The sequence below is a fragment of the Protopterus annectens genome, chromosome 9.part0 (assembly GCF_019279795.1).
Source record: "Protopterus annectens isolate FY-2018-M chromosome 9.part0, PAN1.0, whole genome shotgun sequence".
Lineage (NCBI taxonomy): Eukaryota > Metazoa > Chordata > Ceratodontiformes > Protopteridae > Protopterus > Protopterus annectens.
Window position 1 is genome coordinate 954,146,353 of NC_056743.1, and position 21,325 is coordinate 954,167,677.

Here is a 21,325-nt window from a genome sequence, read left to right on the forward strand (position 1 = left end):
GTATTACTATGCATCTTTGTCAGTTATCACAGTTAAGAAACCATTAGTTGCAGGGCAATGTTTTCTTTCCAAGTGCAGTAGCTAACCATTCATCAGTTACCTTAATAACTGTCATTGTAGTGTTTTCAAAATATTCATCACCAACATCTTTGCTAGAATTATTTTTTTTTTATCTTTTTCTAAGTCAGTAAACAAGTACTTTTGTGGGTAGCTAAATTTCCCCTAAAGACTTCCACACTCAGCATTAATTTTGTCTGGGGCCTCAGCATGTTATTGAAACATGAGTTATTTTAATAAAATGACTAGGTCAAGGAGATGGAAGGCATTTTATAAATATTTAACAAAGACAAAAATACAACATTTAAAGAAAAGACAGAAGTTGTTTAAAATTGAGGGAATGAAAGGAAAAAACAAAACAGAAAAGTCTGATTTGAAACAGGGCAATAAGGAGAGAGCATCTGTAAAAGGTAAGTTCTTTCTTTGGAAGAGCTGGCAGTTCCTTTGTTGCTCTCACAAGGATTCAATGTCAGTAGGCTGCTTAAGAAAGAATTATCTAGTCAGTCCAGTGGTAATGTAAAATAAATTGGCCTATCCAATTGATATGCCAACAACAGAACCTTGTAAACTTAAACTGCAGGATCAGGAAATCTAATCCGAAGAAGTAGATTTGAAGTCCACCACTGTGGATATGCCAAAATAAACTACTTGGCCTTTTGACAAAGGAAATAACATCAGAACCTCCAGTTGCAGTACCCTCCACTTTGTTTTTTTTTTTTTTTCAAAAATGTGTCACGAAGCTCCTTAAAAAGGACTCATCTAACCAATCTTGTAATCATATAAAATAAAGCAACCTAGTCAAACTCTTGTATGAACAACAAAGCATTGTAAAATTAAACTGCAGGAACAGGGTCTGTAATCCTAATAAAAAGGAAGCACACCATTGTGGAGATGCCAAAATAAACCACTGGATCTTCAAAGACAGAGGCAGTAACATCAGTATCACCAATGCAAGTACCCTCCACTTTGCAGCTTTTTTTCATGTTTTTTGACTACAAGCAGTTTGTTCAGAAATATTTTAAGTTAGTGCAGGAGCAAGCAGTTTCTCAGCAGTCTATTCAGGTACTTTTGCAGGACCAGTGCATGTCTTCCACTGATGGTAAGGCAGGCCAAAAGAAAAATCTCTTGCTTATTTTCTGAGGAGGACAAATAATTCTTTATCAGGAAAATGGACCCTTCATTGGATCCTAATTAAGATTATAATACAGTGTCAGTATACCCAGGTATTCTTAGAATTCATTGCGTGGGTAGGCTGTGAATTATATGGAGGGAAGCATTTTGGGTGGCTCACTGGAGACCCAGCCTTTCCAAAAAGAAGGTATCTAGAAATTATGTAAATTAAGCACACAGCATGGGCAGCTCCTCTTTTGTTTTAAATATAAAGAGCATTAGCTTCTAATTGTCAGTTCTCACAGTTAAGAAACCATTAGTTGCAGGACAATGTTTTCTTTGCAAGCACAGTAGCTGACCAAAACCAAGACTCACTCCTCTAAGAGAAGGAAACCAGTTTGGTGGACCCCTGCCATAAACAGGCTATACAATAGGAGGAGGAAACTAGTTCAGAAAAAAATCAAATCCCAAGAAGGAAAGATGTCCCTGATCAGTATCAGTAAGAAACTGAGGTCTCTCATGAAATCATCCAAGGCTAACTTTGAAAGAAAAATAGCCAAGGATTCAAAAGATAACCACAAAGCCTTCTTTAGCTATGTTAAGAATCTAAGTGGCAACTTGCAGATATGCATTGAACTAGTGTAAAATATACTGAACCTACTGATATTACCAACATCCTGGCAGATAGATTCATTGCAAACTTCACCCCCCTCTCACCTCCAAAAGGGCCCACAACAATACCGGAAAAGTGCAGTATCCCAAAAGTCACAGACGCACAGGTGAAAACAGCCCTTTCAAAAGCCAAAAACACAGTGTCAATGGGACCAGCGTCAATGCACGAACTACAGAACGAACTAACCCCCCACCTAAACACGCTGTTCAACCTCAACCTCTCCACAGGCTACGTGCCCATAGAATGGCACACAGCAATGGTTATTCCTCCCCACAAAGGAGGGGCCACAACTGGCCCTGTTAACTATCGCCCCATAAGCCTGACTAGCCTAGTCTGCAAGGCTGTGTAGCTCATCATCATGGAACTCATTAACAAAGACATTGGGAACCTCCAAAAACTTGACCCGACCCAGTTCAGCTTTGTTAAGGGCAGATCATGCCTACTAAACCTGGTTGACTTCTTTGAGACAGTCACCAAGGCCATAGACGAGGGAAAGGTGGTTCACACAGCCTACCTTGACCTTGCCAAGGCTTTCGATGCCATTCCCCACTCTGGTATTACAGAAAAACTCACCAACCTGAACATAAACCCCTACGTCACGAGATGGGTTGCCAACTGGCTTACAGACAGAACTCACACAGTAAGAATAGCGGGCTCCAGGTCCGACTCTAAACCAGTCACAAGTGGTGTCTCGCAAGGTTCGGACCTGGGACCCCTACTGTTTGGCATAAACTTCTCAGAAGTGCAGGCAAACACAGGAGGACTATGGCTAACCAAGTTCGGCAATGACAGCAAACTGGGAGCCATAATTGACTCTCCGGCTGACACGGACATCCTCCAAAAGGGCCTCACAGAGACGGACACCTGGTGTCAAAGTCATGGCCTGAAGCTAAATGCCAAAAAATTCATAGTCATCCCGTTTGGGAAAAACAAAACACCCACAAATTACCACATAGGTGGCAGCCCCCTTAATACAGAAGAGGTAATAAGAGATCTGGGGACCCAGGTAGATAGTAATCTCTCCTTTGACAATCATATTGCCAAAGTACCAACACAAAGAACCTCAGAAAGGAAAGACAGGACGAAATCCACACTGTATTGATTAAGCACTTTCGTTTTTAATAAAAACTTCCTCAGAATACCATGCTAAACAGATACAAAACTTTACAAGACTGACTCAATTTATATCAGACCCATTCATATAATAAATGACATCATAATTGAAAAATGAGTTAATGAATTAACCCTTTTGTTACATCAGATGAACCCATAATTTTGTAAAACATTTAAAAACATATATTATATGTTCTGATTATGCTGAAAAATAAAAATAAAAAATGTGGAACAATAACTATTTTCTTTTACCATTAATAACCTTCCATTTTAAGCCTAAGGACAGAACTAATAGAAATACTTGTGTTTAATCCTGGAAACTGTGCTGTGTTAGTTCTTAGCTGCCATCTAAGTTCTCTGCATTCCAAATAGTCATTAAGGGGACCCCCTCTGTCTCCCAAAATAACCTGATCGAGCACTGAAAATCTAAACATGTGCCCTATATTGCTCTTAATATGACTAGCCAATACATTTTTCATGTCCTCCTTTTTGATATCATAAAGGTGTTGGTACATCCTGCTCCTAAGGGCATTGATTGTCTTGCCAATGTAGAAACAGGGACACTGGGTACACATCCCTATGTATACAACACCCTTACTACTACAAGTAAATTTCTTCTTGTAGGTGTATTTCCCATAGTTAGGTATTCTTATTTCCGTCCCTTCCAAGATATACTTACATTGTGAGCAAAACCCACATTTAAACATGCCCCTGATCTCAGAACACCCTTCTTGTACTCTTTCCAACATATTTTTTATAGTTGTGTCTTTTTTGTAAACTATGTTAGGGCCAATTCCTACAATGTCCAAATGTTCCTGATTAGTACCAAACAGGTTCCAATTGTGTTCTATTATGTTACTAATATTTGTGAACTGTTGATTGTATTTAAAGATGCCAGCTCTTTTAAATGTGTTGTTTTCCCTTCTATAATCACCTAAGAAAGAGACATCACACCCTTTTCCTAGTAAAGGGACAAAAATCCCTTGTTTTCTTTTATTTGTAACCTCTTTCAAAATGTTGTTAATGAACCGTAATGGGTAACCTCTGTTTGTTAACATTCCCTTTAACGTGTGTATTTGATCTAAAAATTCTTGATAATCAGAAATCATCCTAGCCAATCTCACTCCCTGTCCTTTCACCAGTGCCTTCATCTGACGAAGTGGATGGAAACTGGTGAAATGCAGAAGTGAGTTGGAATATGTAGGTTTTCTAAAAATGGTAGTCTCAAAACAATTGTTAAGGTTATTTTTGTAGATAGTAATATCCAAATAATCAATCTTTTCATTTGATATAGTGTGTGAAAATTCCAAAAAAAGTTGTACTTTCTTTAATGAATCCCAAAAATTAATTTAATAATTCCAGACTTCCATCCCATAAAATGACGATGTCATCTATGTAACGCCCATAATATTTCCAGCGTTTCTCATAGGGGCTAGCCATAATGAATTCCATCTCCCAAAATGCTAAAACTATGTTAGCAAAAATGGGTGCGCAAGTAGCCCCCATGGCTACACCTTTTCTTTGTTTAAATAATTGTCCCTCAAATACAATTATATTAGTGTCCAGAATAACTTCCATAAGACTTCTAAGGGTAAGAATCCTGTCATGCCTCATTTCGGTGAACCGACATAAGTATGAATAAAACCAATCAATACCAATTTCATGGGGGATGACGGAGAACAAATCCTTGACATCTATGGTTACAAAAATAAGACTATGTTTATACATGTTTTTGTTAATCTTTTTTAATAAGTCCCATGAGTCCTTGATGATCCAATTACAATTGTTTAGTGAATTTTTCAATTGTGAATCTATAAATTTAGCTATGAAGTAAGTTTTGGACGCTTTTGCGTCAACTATAGGTCTAAGGGGGGTTGTTTACATCTTTATGTAGCTTTGGTATACCAAAAGTAGTGGCAATCTTGGGACATTTAACTTCCATAAAGGACCATTCATCTAGTGTAATTTGTCTGTTCAGAAGAAGTTCTTCCAATAAGATGTCCACTTTCCTAAAAATAATATTTTTCTCATTAATACTGATCTGACCATATGTGTCAGTATACAAAATCTCAAACATTTTGTTGATGTATATGTTTTTATCCATGATTACTAAACCACCCCCCTTATCAGGCTTCATAATCCTTATAGACTTGTTACCACACATTTCCTTTAGTAGATTCATCTCATTTACACTTAAATTATTTTCATCATTTTCCACCCTGCCAATTGTTTTGAACATCTTACGCATATCATATTCACACATTTTTTCAAATGTTTGCACAATAGGACACAAAGGGGGATTGAAAGAACTAGCTTTCCTGCACACATGTTCACCACTATTATCAAAACCACTTTCTTTAAAATAAAATTGAAAATTTAATTTCCTTGTATAAAGTTTTAAATCAATCAAACTTTCATCCAACCCTCCTGTTCTAGAAGGGACAAAAGACAAGCCTTTTTCAAAAATGTCACCAATGTCATTGTTGAAAATACAAGAACTATAGTTGTATACTTTAAAATCACAGTTTTTATTACACAGGATCTGACATGGACTCATTTCTATATTGTCGTCCTCACAAGGACCATTACATGAAACATTTTCCACATCGGTTTCTTCACATACATTGACTACAGATGTTTGACTCGATAAATCATTAATTGTAGCTCGTGAGTCAAGTTGTTTTAGTACATTCTCCCTCTCCCCCTCCCCATAAAGTTCAAATTGTGCTGCCCCATTCCCCCTCTCTGGTTCTTCAGCCTTTCTGACCTCCTCAGAGGGGGAAATTCTAAAGGGTTTAAATCAGAATCTCTGGTATCAGATGTCTGATAATTGTTGCCACCAATTTCCCTATCAAAATCATCACCAAAATTGTTGTTAAACCTGTTTTGACTAGGGGGTGGTGGTGGGTATGCCCTATGTTCAGCATATTCTCTCTCATCTCTTTTCAACTTTTTTTCTTTTTTACTCTTTAAATCATTAATATATAAATCCACATTTATGAAAATATTGTCGTACTGTACTTTATAAAAATTAAACAATAAATCAGATTCAATACTGTTGTTAACATGCTTAATATTTTCATTGAGAATTACCATTTTTTTGTTATTTTCATTAATAAGACAGTCCAACAATTCACATCCATGTTTGTTAAACATGTGGATTAGTTCCAAATGAAACTCAGAGTTCTTTATCAATCCGGTTGGATAACGCCAAAGACGGAGTCCTTTTGGGATCACAGCACAGTTTCCAGGATTAAACACAAGTATTTCTATTAGTTCTGTCCTTAGGCTTAAAATGGAAGGTTATTAATGGTAAAAGAAAATAGTTATTGTTCCACATTTTTAATTTTTATTTTTCAGCATAATCAGAACATATAATATATGTTTTTAAATGTTTTACAAAATTATGGGTTCATTTGTTGTAACAAAAGGGTTAATTCATTAACTCATTTTTCAATTATGATGTCATTTATTATATGAATGGGTCTGATATAAATTGAGTCAGTCTTGTAAAGTTTTGTATCTGTTTGGCATGGTATTCTGAGGAAGTTTTTATTAAAAACGAAAGCGCTTAATCAATACAGTGTGGATTTTGTCCTGTCTTTCCTTTCTGAGGTTCTTTGTGTTGGTTTTTGGTTCGTGAACAGTTCGTGGTTTCACATATTGCCAAAGTAGTTAGGAAATCCATCTATGTGGCCCATCTAATTACTAAAGGGTTTGCATCTAGAAATAAAGAGGTTATAGTGCCCCTCTACTCGTCACTCATTAGACCCATAATAGAGTACAATGCCCCATTTGGGATGTACCTCACAAGACACTTCCAACAGCTGGAAAGACCACAAAAGTACCTCACCAAGAAGACTACTGGTCTCAGACATATGTCCTATGCAGCCCGACTGAAAAAACTCCGGCTGTACTCAGTGGCATATCGCTTACTCAGAGGTGATCTCTGCCTGACTTACAAAGCCATGTCGAACTCAGAATTGATGGACATGCTCCACCTAAAGAAATCCAAGTCACTGCGAGTTACGCGCTCTAGTGAGCTAAACCTCGCCACAACAATAAGTAGAACATGCTGGAGGGATAGATTCCAGTCACAGAGATTCCCCATGCTTTGGAACAAAATTCCAAATTACATCAGGCAGAGCCCCTCACTAACACTCTTCAAGAGAAACCTTGACAAGTGGATTGGTAACAGAAAATACACCCCTGGGATCACTTCATTGGCTCTGCTTGACAGAGGATCAGTTAATTAATCAATGGGGCAGCGAAAGCCGACACACTCTGGCTAGGCTTATAAATGCCCTCGGGCAGATACCTATGAACATGTGAACCTATTGTCAATACCCTAACATTTAGGCTGCAGTTTCAAAAAGGGCAGATAGGCTATACAGACCACCCACATACAGTCCAGACTTGTTCTTCTTTTGGCTTTTCCCAGTTAGGGGTCGCCGCAGTGGAGCTCTGGTCTGCTAATGATTGCCAGTAGATTTTTACGGTGCCGAGGTGCCAGCTCGACGCCCAACCTTCTTTCGAACGCCACTCGACAGACCAGACTAATTCAGCAAATTAAAGGCTGATCCAGCAACAGTTATATTATCCTGAGACCTTCAGAAAATAAAGATTCATAACATCAAGTAGAGGTTGATCAAGCAACAAATTCCTTGCTTTCAGACCAGCAGCAAACAAAGCCTCTCTTTTTGGCATCTTTACTTATGGATAAAGGGTCAAGAACTTTAGACAGGTATTGCAAAAAATGCTTTTTCCTACTAAAAACATCCGTAAAGTCAATTAATTATTTTTCCCACATTATTTCTTAATGAGGTGCTAGCTGGAATCTAGTTTATGAAAACGTGTAGTTATTTCCTGATAAGTAATGTAAAGATAAATTAGAAGAGTTAACATCAACACTGGATAAGGTAGGAATGCACAGATATTAAGGTGTGTACATGACAGTCACACAGCCACAACTGGAACATCTAATGTTAAGGTGAGCTCTCAAAATTATGTCTGCAGAAAGCAGTAAGACATAGCCTAAAGGTTGGATCTGCTGGATGCGCCTGCAACCACCGAGACTCTGTCTGAGAAATCAGCAAATGAGAAATTTGAGGACTAGAAAGAGAAGGGGAAAACAAGCACTGCATTGAAATGGCTCTTTCATGCACCCACCCCACAGCATTCAAGCAACTACTCTGTCATCCAGGGACTTTCTTTAAGAATCAGGCAGGAATTCAAAAAGACTTAAAAATTAAATTAAACTGCATCCTGTTCACCTGCATCATATAAAACCAAGTATGAGCATCTGAAAATTCCCAGTGACCACAAACAGGATCCACCTGTTTTCTGCTCTACCCCTTGCAGCTTTTATGGCAGATTAAGAGAGTAATCATTTGGCAGGTAAATTTTGCAGACCATTTTGGAACACTGTTCTATAAAGTTTCAAGGCTTTGTTCATTCATTTTCTGTTCATCACACTCAGTCTCATTAGTTACTCATATTAAATGTAATGACAACACTTTAAAACAAAAAGGTGATGCAGTGGATTGTGGACCACTTAAAGGGACAGATGTTTTTCTAGACTACCTCTGCTCCCAGGCATTGAGAAAACATGGAGCTGTCTTATACCTTTCAAATTTGAACCAATTCATTGGAACTAAAAAGTTCAAAATGGTAACTGTATAGACTGTGCTGCCCTTAACAGAAAATACTTTTTATGGCAGCTTTTGACATGGAGGATGCATGCCTTCACATCCTGGTTGAAAAATTTGTGCAGGAAATACTATTTCAGTTTTCAGATAGGACATTTCCACTTACACTTTGTCACTTTTATTTGGTGTACCAACATTCCTGAGAATGTTTACAAAACATTTAGATCCAGTATTAGTAAATGTCAGGAAATGACAGTTTTCTTGCAGAAGATAATTTTGCTGTCAGCAGTAATAGCGAGACAGAACATTGACACTACATTGAGCATGGTCCAAGTGTAACATTGGATCATGCAAAAGATGAGCATTCATTTTTTGCCATGGGCAAGCTTTCATGCACCGCTCACATGCTAATTCTGAGATTGCACAATCCCCTGGGAAGAGGCACATTCCCTAACCCCAGAGATGGTCAACAGGTGTACAAGATTGACAATCTGTTTTGTCGACTAAAGTGGGTGGACAAAACGGATATTGACATTTGGAAGTTTCACTTACTTTAAGCATTTCCTTAAATAGATTACACACACGTGTGTGTGTGTGTGTGTGTGTGTGTGTGTGTGTGTGTATCTAGATATATAGATACGTAGATATACAGGTTTACTATGGCAATTGCAAACGGAGATTGTCCGCAGATGGAACACTCAAACGTTATTTGACTGTCCATTTTGAGAGACATCTCTGTGTCAAAAGTTCATGTCAGCAAATGCACAGTGCATTCGCTGATATGAACTCAAAGTACTGTCAGAGATTGGAGTACAGTGCGGTATGGGAAATTCATCCCTTTCCTCACTGTAGTGCAATCTCGGAGTTGGAATATATAGTTAGCAGGGGGCGTGGGGGAAAAATGTGATGTTAGATGTAGGAGTTTAGTGTTTCTATGCTCTTGCACAGACATCATGTGATGTGTTCGATTTTAATGTTGAATCAGCTGAATTCGCTCAGATGATTCGATATTGTGATTTACGTTTTTTTTTTCATGTTTGTGGTTCAGTATTTTAGTCCCAAATTATTTTGTTAGTCAGTATTCTGATAGTAAACAGATATACACATATATGAGGGGGCATAGATGGTCTGAAGTGTCCCTGATTTCACAGAATGTGCCTGGTTTGTCTTGTGTTTTGGTTTGTTGCTCGTAATGTTTGTGGATTCCCTGGCAGTCACTAAATAATGATAAACGTTTGAATTTCAGACTTAGCCTTCTGAAAAGCCTAGTAATGCAAAGCCTGTTATTCTAGAAACTTTCTAATCATATAAAGGCAATATCTGTCTATGATTTTGGTCCCTTATCCTACATTATTTTTTAGCTTTCTTCTTGAGCTAAGAGGATGCCTACTTTCACATCCCCATTCACCCTCTATTCAGGAAATGTTTACACTTCTGTGTTTCTTCCTCACATTTTCATTTCTTTGTTTTGCCCTTCAGCCTTTCTACTGCCCCATGGTATTCATCAAATGTCTAGTTCCTGTCATTTATTTTTGCAGACTTTGGAGGTTATAGATTTTTCCCTGTAGGGACAACCTGCTCATTCAACCTTCTTCTCCCAGCAGTCTGTCACAGGATCTCCACTTTACCACTTGTCTTTTACACGGTCTGGGGTTCACCATAATTCTCAAGAAGTTAGTCCTGATGCCCTCCCAGGACCATGTTTTTTTTGGTAGAGGCTTCAGACTGTTCCCATGCTGGCATCTCTTCCTGCTCCCAAGGTTCTTTCTCTGACATCCTTTTTTCCAATTTCTTCTTTTTCTGTCCTTTCTCATGGCCAGGGAATTTCTCAGGGTTCTGGGGTTTATGGCCTGCATTATTCTCATGCTTCCTCTGACTAGGCTCCATATGAGGAAATTTCATTGTTACCTCAAATCACTGTGGCTTCAACATTGCTACCCCCTGGAGTTTGTTGTTCCTTTTCTTGCTTGCCCCAAACTTGAGCTTCAGTGGTGGATTCATTAACTTTCTCTCTCATTCCAGAGCTTCCTTTCCAGGCTCCCAAACTGTTCACAGGCATCTCAGACTTGGGGCAGGGAGCTTTTTGTGGCCTCTAAAGGATCAGAGCCTCTGGCCCGCCTCATTAAAGGTCAGATCATGTCAGCATAAAAGAAATGAGAGCTCTACTTCTGGCTCTGCAAGCCTTTCATTCTTCCTTCCACCCTGGCCCCATTAAAGTCTTCACAGACAATGCTACTTTGATGTGGTGCATCACCAAGTAGTGGGGTATGAGGTCCTCTCTCCTTTACAGGTTAGCTCTTCAAGTCTGGAATCTAGCTTTCATGTATCAAATGACTCTTCATGTGGTTTACATTCCTTCAGAGCACAAACTAGTGGCAGACTCCTTGAGCATGGCCAGAATGCAGACTTATGGATGGATGCTTCATGGAGATGTGTTCCTGGACATAGTCCACTGATGGGGTATTCCTCAGGTAGAATTTTGCTCCCCTCTAAGCAGACAACTTCTATTCTGTTCCAGAGTTCCAATTCCTCTGTTGCTCGCCATGTCAGGAAGAAACAGGCGACCATTGTGGGTTCTTGTTCAAGCAGCTTTATTATATACAAACACATCCTAAACGAAGCTAAGTAACTTCACCTTATGTGCAAACTAGCTATCATGCACATACATGTTAACACTCTGGCTGCACCTTCAAAATGGCACTGAAGATAACATTTGCTTGGAATTTATATGCACACACAGACTTAGAAATGCTTCTTAAAGGTACAGTACACCTGTTATACTACATCCTCTGACTTGGAAAGTGGATACCCTGTCTTTTCCTCGGAAGGGAATGTTCTGCATGCCCACCCCCCATTGCTATGAGGTCTGCAAAAGATCAGGCAAGACTCTCAAAAATCTTGCTGGTGACTCCCTTTTGACCCAGACAGCATTGGATCCCCCTTCTTTTTCACTTAGCCAGGACATTCACCACATGTTACCTCACTAGATCTATCTTCTCACAAAAGAGAGGGAATCACTTATCCGTCCTCACCTGTCCACTCTTCAACTGTTACTGTGGGTGATGGGGTTTTGATTTGTTTTAGGTACCCTTTTGCTGAGAAAATGCTCAGAATTCTGCAGGAGGCCAGGAAACCCACTACCAGAAAATTATACATGTCCAAATGGAAAAGATTTTCTGTCTGGTGCCTCTCTCACCATCAGGATCCCCCCTCTCTGTGAGATAAAAAAGAAATATGGACATGAGAAAGAAAGAGAGATTTGATATGGTGGACTATTTATGCAAAGTTGAAAGCCAAATTAATCAATACAAAAAAGCCAGCCCCAAAGATATTCAAAGAGAAACACAGGCAAAGGCATTCAGATATGGAAAATTTCACAGTAAAAGCAATAATATCACAAGGAGGAAATGTAGAAAAGATTAGTAAAGAAGAAGTTAAAAAAATTAAAGTTGAAGTTATGGAATGCCTGCAAAGTGAAGGATTTGGTGTAGAAGGCCTAACATAGGTTACATCACAGCATGATGGAACAAGTCCCCAAAGTAAGGAGAAACAGGAAGATCAGGAGACATCTGAAGAAGAAATATGGATGGGAAAGAAAAAGAGATTTAATATGGTGTAATATTTATGCAAAAGAGAAAGCAAAACTAATCAGTACAAACAGAGCAGCACCAAAGATATTTGAAGAGAAATACAGGAAAGGAATCCAGTCATGGAAATCCTTACAATATAAAAAATAAGAAGACAAAGAGGAATAGTAGAAAAGGAGATTAGTAATCAGGTGCTGACTTGTCTAAACATGGACTAAACTCTTGGCTAGGCTTATAAGGGGCTCAGGGCCAATAACCTTGTAACTTCCTATGATCTTGTAATGGAGAAGTTAATGAAATAGAAGCTGAGGTTATGTGGAGTACCTGTGAAGTGAAAGATTCAGTGTAGAAAATCTAACTCAGAAAGCACTACAGCAGGATAGAGCAATGGACATCCAAATTAAAGAGGAACCAGCGGAACAGGAAGCTACTGGTCAGCTGCCATATAAATATGTTTTGGAGCCTTCCACAGGAAACCAGTTTAAACATTTACTTGAAGCTGAAGAGCAAGGGAAGGAACAGGAAACTGTGGCAACTCTGACGCAGTCAATGTTGAGGAGTGATACGCCAATGAGTTCCCATATGACAGAGCAACAGATGACACAGGATGAAATTGAAGAGAATGTGCTACAGGAAGATGCTACAGAACTTTCTATAGAATGCCCGCAGGAAATGGACAACAAAAAATGTGCCCTCAATTTAAAAGAAAATGAGCTAAGAGAATAGTTGCTTGATTTAAGAAGACAGATAGACATATGAAAGAAACAGACTGCAGAAGGTCAATAAAACCCCAAAAGTCAGAAGTTTGATGAAACAAATGAACACAGTAATTAGGACTGTCCATAGAGATCCATGCAATATAATAAAAATAGACAGGATAATCAGACTATGCAGCTAAATTAATAACAGATAAAATGTTACCGCAAGAACACAGGGTAGTAAAGTAGAGGAAGGGGAGAAATTGAATACCATCATGGAAGTATCGAATAGAGAAAACTGTAAAGCAATTAAGACAAGAAGTGTCACTGTTAGAGGAGTATAGAAGAGGGAACACATCAATGAAGATACTCAGAAAGATAGATGTGATAAAAGCAATGCACAGTATTATAACGGATCAGGATCTGTCTTGCACTGTTGCAAATAAACTAAAAATCTCAGCACAGGCAAAAAAAACTTAGAAGATACACAGATAAATATAAAGGCAAAATACAAAATAAGCAATTTATTGATGACCCCAAAAAGTTCTATAGAGAATTGGGAAACAAAGCAAAAGGAATTGAAAGACCACCCAAAAAAGAAGAAATAGATACAGTTTGGAGAAATATCTATGAAGATTCTGTGGAACATAACAAAGCTGCTAAATGGATAGAAGAAGTAAAAGAAAGAATAAGAAGTTCAAAGGTACAGGATATGAAATGAGATGAAGTAACAGACAGAGAGATTGAAATAAAGTTAAGAAAAGCCTCCAATTGGAAAACCCCAGGCCCATATGCAGTACCTAACTCCTGGCTAAAAGTATTAACATCTTCACATGAAGATTTAGCCATGAGTAAGAACTATTTGTATGTGTATCCAAACAGACACCAACCTGGTTAACAACAGGAAAAACAATAGTCCTACTTAACAGTGAACCTGCAAGTTATCCTAAAAATTATAGACCAATAACTTGCCTTAATGTATAAACTATATACCGGAATTGATGCTGGCAGAGTTTATAGTCATTTAGAAGAAAATTCAGTCATGGCAACAGAACAAAAAGGTAATAAAAGAAAATCATATGGAACAAAGGATCATTTGTTGCTAAGTAAAGCCATAATGGAGAACTGTAAAAAGGAGAAGAAGCTAAGTATGGCATGGATTGACTTCAAAAAACATTTGACAGTATCCCACATTCGTGGATAAAAGAGTGCTTAAAATGTATAAGATACAACCTACACTGATCGATTACATTACAGTGACAATGAAACCGTGGCAGACCACTTCGCAATTAAGCTGTGATAACGGGCAGATTGTTATTCCAGGGATAAAAATTCAAAGGGGGATATTCCAGGGTGACTCCCTGTCACCGCTGCTATTCTGTCTTGCCCTTAACCCATTAAGCTGTCTACTTAACAGATTAAATCAAGGCTATAATTTAGTTAATAGAAAACAACAAAGTGTAAAGACTTCTCATCTTCTCTTTGTCTATGATTTAAAACTGTATAGCTCATCAGATGATGAACTGAAAGCACAACTGCAAGTAGTCAAAACGTTTTCAGATGATATAAGAATGTCATTTGGTCTTGATAAATTTGCAAAAGCAACCTTTAAAGCAGAAAAACAGCAGAACCAAGAAAACATCAGTTTGGGACAAGAATGTGATATAAAAGAACTTGAGCAAGAGGGAGTCTTTAAATATTTGGGAATTGGTGAAGGATCAACAATAAAACATGAACAAATGTGAATAAAACTTAGTAAGGAATATTTTAGAAGATTTAAATTAATTCTGAGAACAGTGTTGGCATCTAGGAGCAAAATTCAAGGTAAAAAACAATTTGCTCTTCCTGTCCTAACTTACAGTTTTGGAATGATTGACTGACCCCAAAAGGTGTTGGATAAATTAGATAGGAAAACAAAAATGATGTTTCATGCTCATCAAATGATTTATAAACATCCATGCATCAAGATTTTATACTCCCTGTTCTGAAGGAGTTATGGGCTTCCTTGAAATTGATTACATGTATAGATCTGCAATCGTGGGACTGCACACATATCTGCTGATCTCACAAGACCCAAACATAATGAAAGCTTTGAAACATGAGGAGAATAAATCTAAGATGACTTCCCTGCTTAGTCTAACAGAAGCATATTGGCATCAAACAGGAATGGAAATCAAACCAAAAGTAGATAAAAATCAGGCAGCAACTGAATGTGCCAAAAACAAAAGAAAGAATATAAGGTGAAGGATCAGATGGGAAAGCAAGAAATGTGGAAAATGCATTAATATAGTTGCAAGTATAGAAAACTTGTGGAAGAACCTCATGTTGATCAGGATTGAATGCAGGAATGGTCAAGGAGAGGTGAATTCAAACCATAAGATGAAAGGTTAATATTGGCGGCCCAAGACAGTGGACTACGTACACGTTGGTTTACAAAGTCCACTGAACATGTGGGAGAAACAGACAAATGCAAGTTTTGTAAGACAGAATTGGAAACAGTCGCACATCTTGTTGCTGGTTGTGACGTACTGAAAGGCATAATAATGTGTCAAGACTGTTGCACTGGGAATTGTGAAAACATTATGGTATTGAAGTGGCTGAAAAACACTTGAAACATGAGCCACAAAGCATCATAGAAAATGATGGTCTACATCACATGGGATCATCCATTACCAAAAATGCAAAAGATAGATCTGAGAAAACCAGATATAGTGGTCCATGAAAAGAAGACAAAATAAGCATTGATCAATGAAATCGCTACACCCAGTGACTACAGTGTCTTGCATAGAGAGAGAGACACAAAGTCATAAAATATCAGGATTTGCAGGCAGAAATGAGAGCAATGTGGAAGAAAGATACGCAGACAGTTCCAATAGTAGTAAGAGCAACAAGTCTTATAAAAAAGAATCTACAATTATATTTCACTATGTTACCAATACATGTAACTCCATATGAATTGCAGAAGGAGTCATTACTGAGCACATTGCGGGTGCTGCAAAGAGCACTTCTAGCTGACATCAAAGATTGAAACAATACTAACTTCATGAACTATAATCGCACTTTGAAATGGGAATGAGGTCCATTCCCATCATGGTATTAGAAGCCCAAAAGACTTGGAGAAATTAAAAATGGGAGTTTCTTTGGTTAGCATATTCCTCTGTTATAGCTCACCTGTTAGCTATTTTTGCTTGTCTGCCCTTGAATTCTCATCTGGCCTCTCAATTTGAGGTCAAGCAATTTCTTAAAGGCCTCCTTCATATCAGGCATCCCAGAAAGCCTATTCCTCCTTCTTGGGACTTCTTTGCAAAACTGTACTTGGAAGACTATTCTTTTGGCTCGCACTTCAGCCACAAGAGTGTATAAACTTCAGGCTTTCATGGCTATTCTTTCCTTTTTAGTTTTTCACAGAGACAAGGTGCCTGTTCGAAGTAATCCTTCTTTATGCTCAAAGGGGTCAATGAATTGTCCCTTAATCAGTCTATTCATCTTGCTTCCTTTTTTCCTTATCCACAGTCTGCCAGTGAGAAGGTTCTTCATGTCTTGGATCTACATAGACAGCTCACGTATTATTTAGATAAAACAAAGGCAGTTAGTAAGTCTGAGCAGCTTTTTGTTTCGTTTCATCCCAAGACTTTGGGTTTGGCTGTTTCTAACGAAACTGTCTCATCCTGGATTTCTAAGGCCATTTCCTTTTGTTATTCTTTTCATGGCAAATGTCTTTCTTTATCTGTAAAGGCACATTATACTAGGGTGGTTATCTCCTCTGGTGCCTTTTTCAATGGTTAGATCCATCCTTGGGGCTGCTACTTGGTCTTCTGTTCATACTTTCACTAAACATTACAAATTGTATGTTATTTCCAGGGCCAGGGCAGGTTTTGCCAGGGCTGTTCTGAATGGATTTGTATAGGGTTGTTCTCTGCCTTTCTCCTCCCAGGCTTATTCTTGACCTGTTTTACTCTCCCTTATGTAAAGAATACTGGAACAGTAATATGGAAGGACATAATACAGTTGTGTAAAATCTTAGCATAACAGTAGATGTTCTTCTTTTCAGTGTTGCAGTATTTGGTCCCTCCCTCCTTCCCCTGTTTTTCCTAGCTCTTGAACAGTGTTTTTGTTACAGTCCTGGCCAAGGGGTCCTTGTTTCCTTTTTCTTCAGCCTTTTTTCCCCTTTGGATGTACATTTTCTTTTTTGTTCCTGAGGGTATTCTTTTCCTCCTGGGGCATTTCAGTTCTGAGTGTTTACGTTCGTGCATCAACTTTACGCCCTAAACCTTTGTGCAGGGAGCATACGTGTGATGTATGGCACCTGTAAGATCTAAAGGCTTTGGTATACTGGCTGGACATTGGGCTGTCTTTGGAAGGAGATCCCTTATGTAAAGAATACTGCAATAGTGAAAAGAAGGACATCTGCTATCATGATAAGATTTTACACTGCTGTACTTTTTGTTTCCTTGCTTACCAGAAAAATGTTCAAAACTACAAATTTAAAACACACTCAAAGAAATGGTGCTGTATTATACAAGAGATGTAATTTAATACAATTAGGAATATGAATCAAAGAACACACAATTTTATGCATGGTCCAGAAATGTGTGCAAGGGGCCCATAGTTTGAAAACAGCCCAAAAGTAAACTGTCACTGGCCAGATGCATTTTCATTGAATATGGATTTCAATGGGGTTTCAAGGGCAGAGTTGTTTACTGTTGTTCGTGCTAAGTCTGTTTCCATTGTGAGACTTCATTGTTTTGTTTAGCAAATGGCTATCAGCGTTTATGTTATAAAATTTGAAATACAGGTTTTACTTTAAATATAAATATCTGTAGTCATTGTTGAAGTAAAGAAGGCAGTAGTATGTACAGTGACAGGTTTGAACAGTGTTTATGGGAACTGGGGAAAAAACGCCAAGAAATGGGATAATGGAATGGTTGTGGGGTGGTGTATCCATTACTTTGCCTAGGGCCCCATTTGACCATGATCCGGCTCTGATCACATCACTGTTCATCCAGGCGTCAGGTATTTCTTACGTTTCTGTGTTTCTGGATCACATTATCATTTTTGTGCCTTACTCTTTTGACTATCTACTGCACTAAAAGTGTTCACAAAATGTCTAGATCCAGGGTATCCAAATTTTTGCACATTTAGATGACTTGCTTATCTTTGCAGAGTCTTTTTTTAAGTGTCAGGGATCTCTTACTTGAGTGAGAGATCTCTTAAACAAGCTGGGATTCACAGAGAACATTGAAAAGACTTTTTTTAATTCCTATACACAGGATTATGTTTCTGGGGTGCCAGTTAGATGCCACAGTTCAAAGAACTTTTCTTCCAGCGAAAAAGTAGATCTATATCTAGATCTATTCCTAGGGTTTTTCAGTCGAACTCTGGTCACTGTGAGGGAATACTTCAAGATTTTGGGTCTCATTGCATCTATGAGTATCATAATACACCTGGTAAGACTCCAAATGAGAAAGATATAATAGTATCTGAAGTGTTGTTGGTCCCAGCACCATCTTTTGTCTTTTCATATCCCAATGCTGGGGTTTGTCAGAAGAGAAATCACTTTGTAAAGACAGCAAATATCTCTAAATCCAGGTCTCCCCATCTCCCTCCCTTTTGCAAAGCAGTCAGTCACCACAGACACCTCTTGACTTTGGGGAGCAGTTTCAGGAGGAATAAAATTGTGTGGTGTGTGAAAGACCAAGGGCAGACAGAAGAAGCACATAAATATTAAAAGGATGCTTGCCTGAATAAAGCACTCAACTCTCTGAATCATCTTTGGTCCCTTGGACCTCTTCAAGTTGTTATAGACAATACTATAGTCATGTGTTTCATCGACAAGCAAAGGGGAACCAGGTCATACCCCATTTGCAGACTAACCATGTTAGCTTGGGATATAGTGTCACAGCACCATCTCACTCTACAGTCATTCTACATTCAGTAAGAGCAAAATTGTGTGGCAGGACAAGGGCAGGCCCTCGTGAATGGAAACAAGATCAGGAGGTCTTCCAAAATTTGATCCATTTGTGGGGAGTTCCTCAAGTAGACCTTTGCTTCCTCTCTGAGTAATTTGCTGGCAAGATTCTCCTCCAGGACTCCATGCAAGAAGGCGTGGAAGTTAGATGCTTTTTCCTTTCCTTTTACAGGAATGTTCCTGTATGATTCTCCACCCTTTCCTCTGATATCCAGGGCACTTCTGAAGATTCAGAAGGAATCCTCCAAGTTCATTTTGGTAAGTCCCTTCTGGTCCAACTGCTCCCTTCTTTTGAAAATAGCAAGATTTCTCACAGAATGGATCTACTCACACAAGATCAGGTGTGTTTGATACACCCCAGCCTAAATCATCTTCAACTGACTGCCTAGATGGTAGGGTCTTGATTCCATTTAGGCACCTGTTTACTGAGGATGTGCAGCAGGTAGCAATGGTGTCAAGAAAGCATGCTGTTAGAAAATCATGTATTAGCAAATGGAAAAGGTTTTCTAGTTGGTGTCAACAACATATCCAGCAAACATTCAGGGCTAGTTTTTCTTTCGTTCTACAACATTTGTGTGAGTTGCTATCCTATGTCATTTCTTACTCCTCCATCAAAGTTCATTTATCGGCCATTGCAGCATGTCTGCTAATGAATCCTCATCTTAAAATGCATTCTCACATCAAAATGTTTTTGCAAGGCTTTTGCATAGAGGCCTCCAAGAAAACCAGTGTCCCTTCCTTGGGAATTTTAATTTTGTGTTAGAGAAACTAACACTTGCTCCATATGAATCCGCTATTCTGGCTGACTTGAGGTTCTTATCATGGAAAACTGTTTTACAGAGTGCTCGGACTTCTGCAAGAAGAGTATCCGAGTTGCAAGCTCTTATGGTGAGTCAACCCTATATCATTTTCCACAGAGACAGGGTTTATTTGAGAACTAATTATTTTATGCCTAAAGTGATATCCAAGCTTACTTTAAGCTTAACTACCCATCTTCTTTCCTGAACCTAAACTATCAGAGAAAGGATACTCTGTACTTTAGATGTCCACAGTCAACTCAAGTACTATCTTGAAAGAATTGAATCTTTTATATCTTTGGATCACTTGTTCATTTCTTGTGAAAGTAAGGGGGGGGGGGCAACCTGTGTCAAAAAAACACTATTTTCAAGTGGTTGTCTCAGGTTATTACCTTTGTTATACTCACCACAACAGAACTATCCCTGGCAGGGTCCAGGCCCATTCTACCAGGGCTGGATTCTAGATGTATTCTAGAAGCAGCAACTTGGTTCTCTATACATATATTTACAAGGCACTACAAATGTTATGCTTTCTTTAGTTCTAGATCAGGCTTTACTAGGACCCTTCTCTAGGGGCTCCTGGACCCTTCCACCTCCCAGATATATTAAACTAGAGTACTGCAGCAGTGATAAATATGATAAACCTAGTAGAGCTGTGTAACCAAACTTATCATAACAGTATATGTTTGAATGATCATTGCTGTGGTAGCTGCTCCCTCCCTGAATCCTCTTTGTTTCTTGGTGTTTTGTTTATGCCAGAGTATGAATACTTATTTTTATTTTTTATTCCTAGTATTGCCCTTTCAGGGTCAGCCTCCCTCCCTCTCTGTTAGCATGAAAGCTCTGAGGGGCATGGCACCCAAACCTTTTTAGTCAGCTCATCTGTAGCTGATTGATGATTTGGGCCTGTGGAAGGTGCACTGAAACTCTGGAAGCTGTTCAGCTGTTATATCCTTGGCAGGATATAACCCATATTGCTAAGGCCACTGTAGCAGCGATTATTGGAACATCTACTGTTGTGTAAATAAACTTACCATAACTGTATTTTCTTCCTAACTACTAACTTACATAAATTTAGCACAAGAATCAGGCTAACAAGACCCATGAGACGAGGTAGATGGTGATCCTAGATATTAAGGGGAAGGATCAGAGATCAGTGAAGCCTCTGAGTAGCCATCCATCATGTTGTGGCAAAGTTGATGCCAGTACCAGAGCAATAGGACATCTGTAAGCAACTATGGAAGACATGGAAGGAAATCTCCTGCAGATATCTACACATTAAGGGACCTCCAACACCAGTTGTTGGATGGGCTGCATCAGTCAAGAGACAACTATTGTGAACTGACCCAAAGTATACTGGATAACATGGGAATATCTTTGTGGTCTTTCTGCATCCTGGGGACCATGTATGCAAGGTGGGCCATTGACAGACTATTGATCCAAGAGATGAAAAAGTACTCGTTGTACACATCATTGATAATTACCTTTTACAGCCTTCTCGATGCCTTTCAGTTTTCTCTCAGTAATGACACAGCCTTAGTTCTGGGATTTCATGAAGTGTCATTTTCCCAAATACCAGGATACCCCTAGATGCAAGGTAGGCCTTTTGTTTGTATGTGAAAATAATTTTCATGCTCTTCTTTCAAACTATTTTCCTATGTAAATAATTTTGTG

General features: G+C 38.6%; 1 protein-coding gene across 1 annotated transcript in view; it reads left to right on the forward strand.

The window, feature by feature from the left end:
- The window catches only part of KIF27 (kinesin family member 27), a 1,524,306-nt gene that overhangs the window by 522,972 nt on the left and 980,009 nt on the right, over positions 1–21,325 (forward strand). The gene's annotated exons all lie outside the window — the stretch shown is intronic.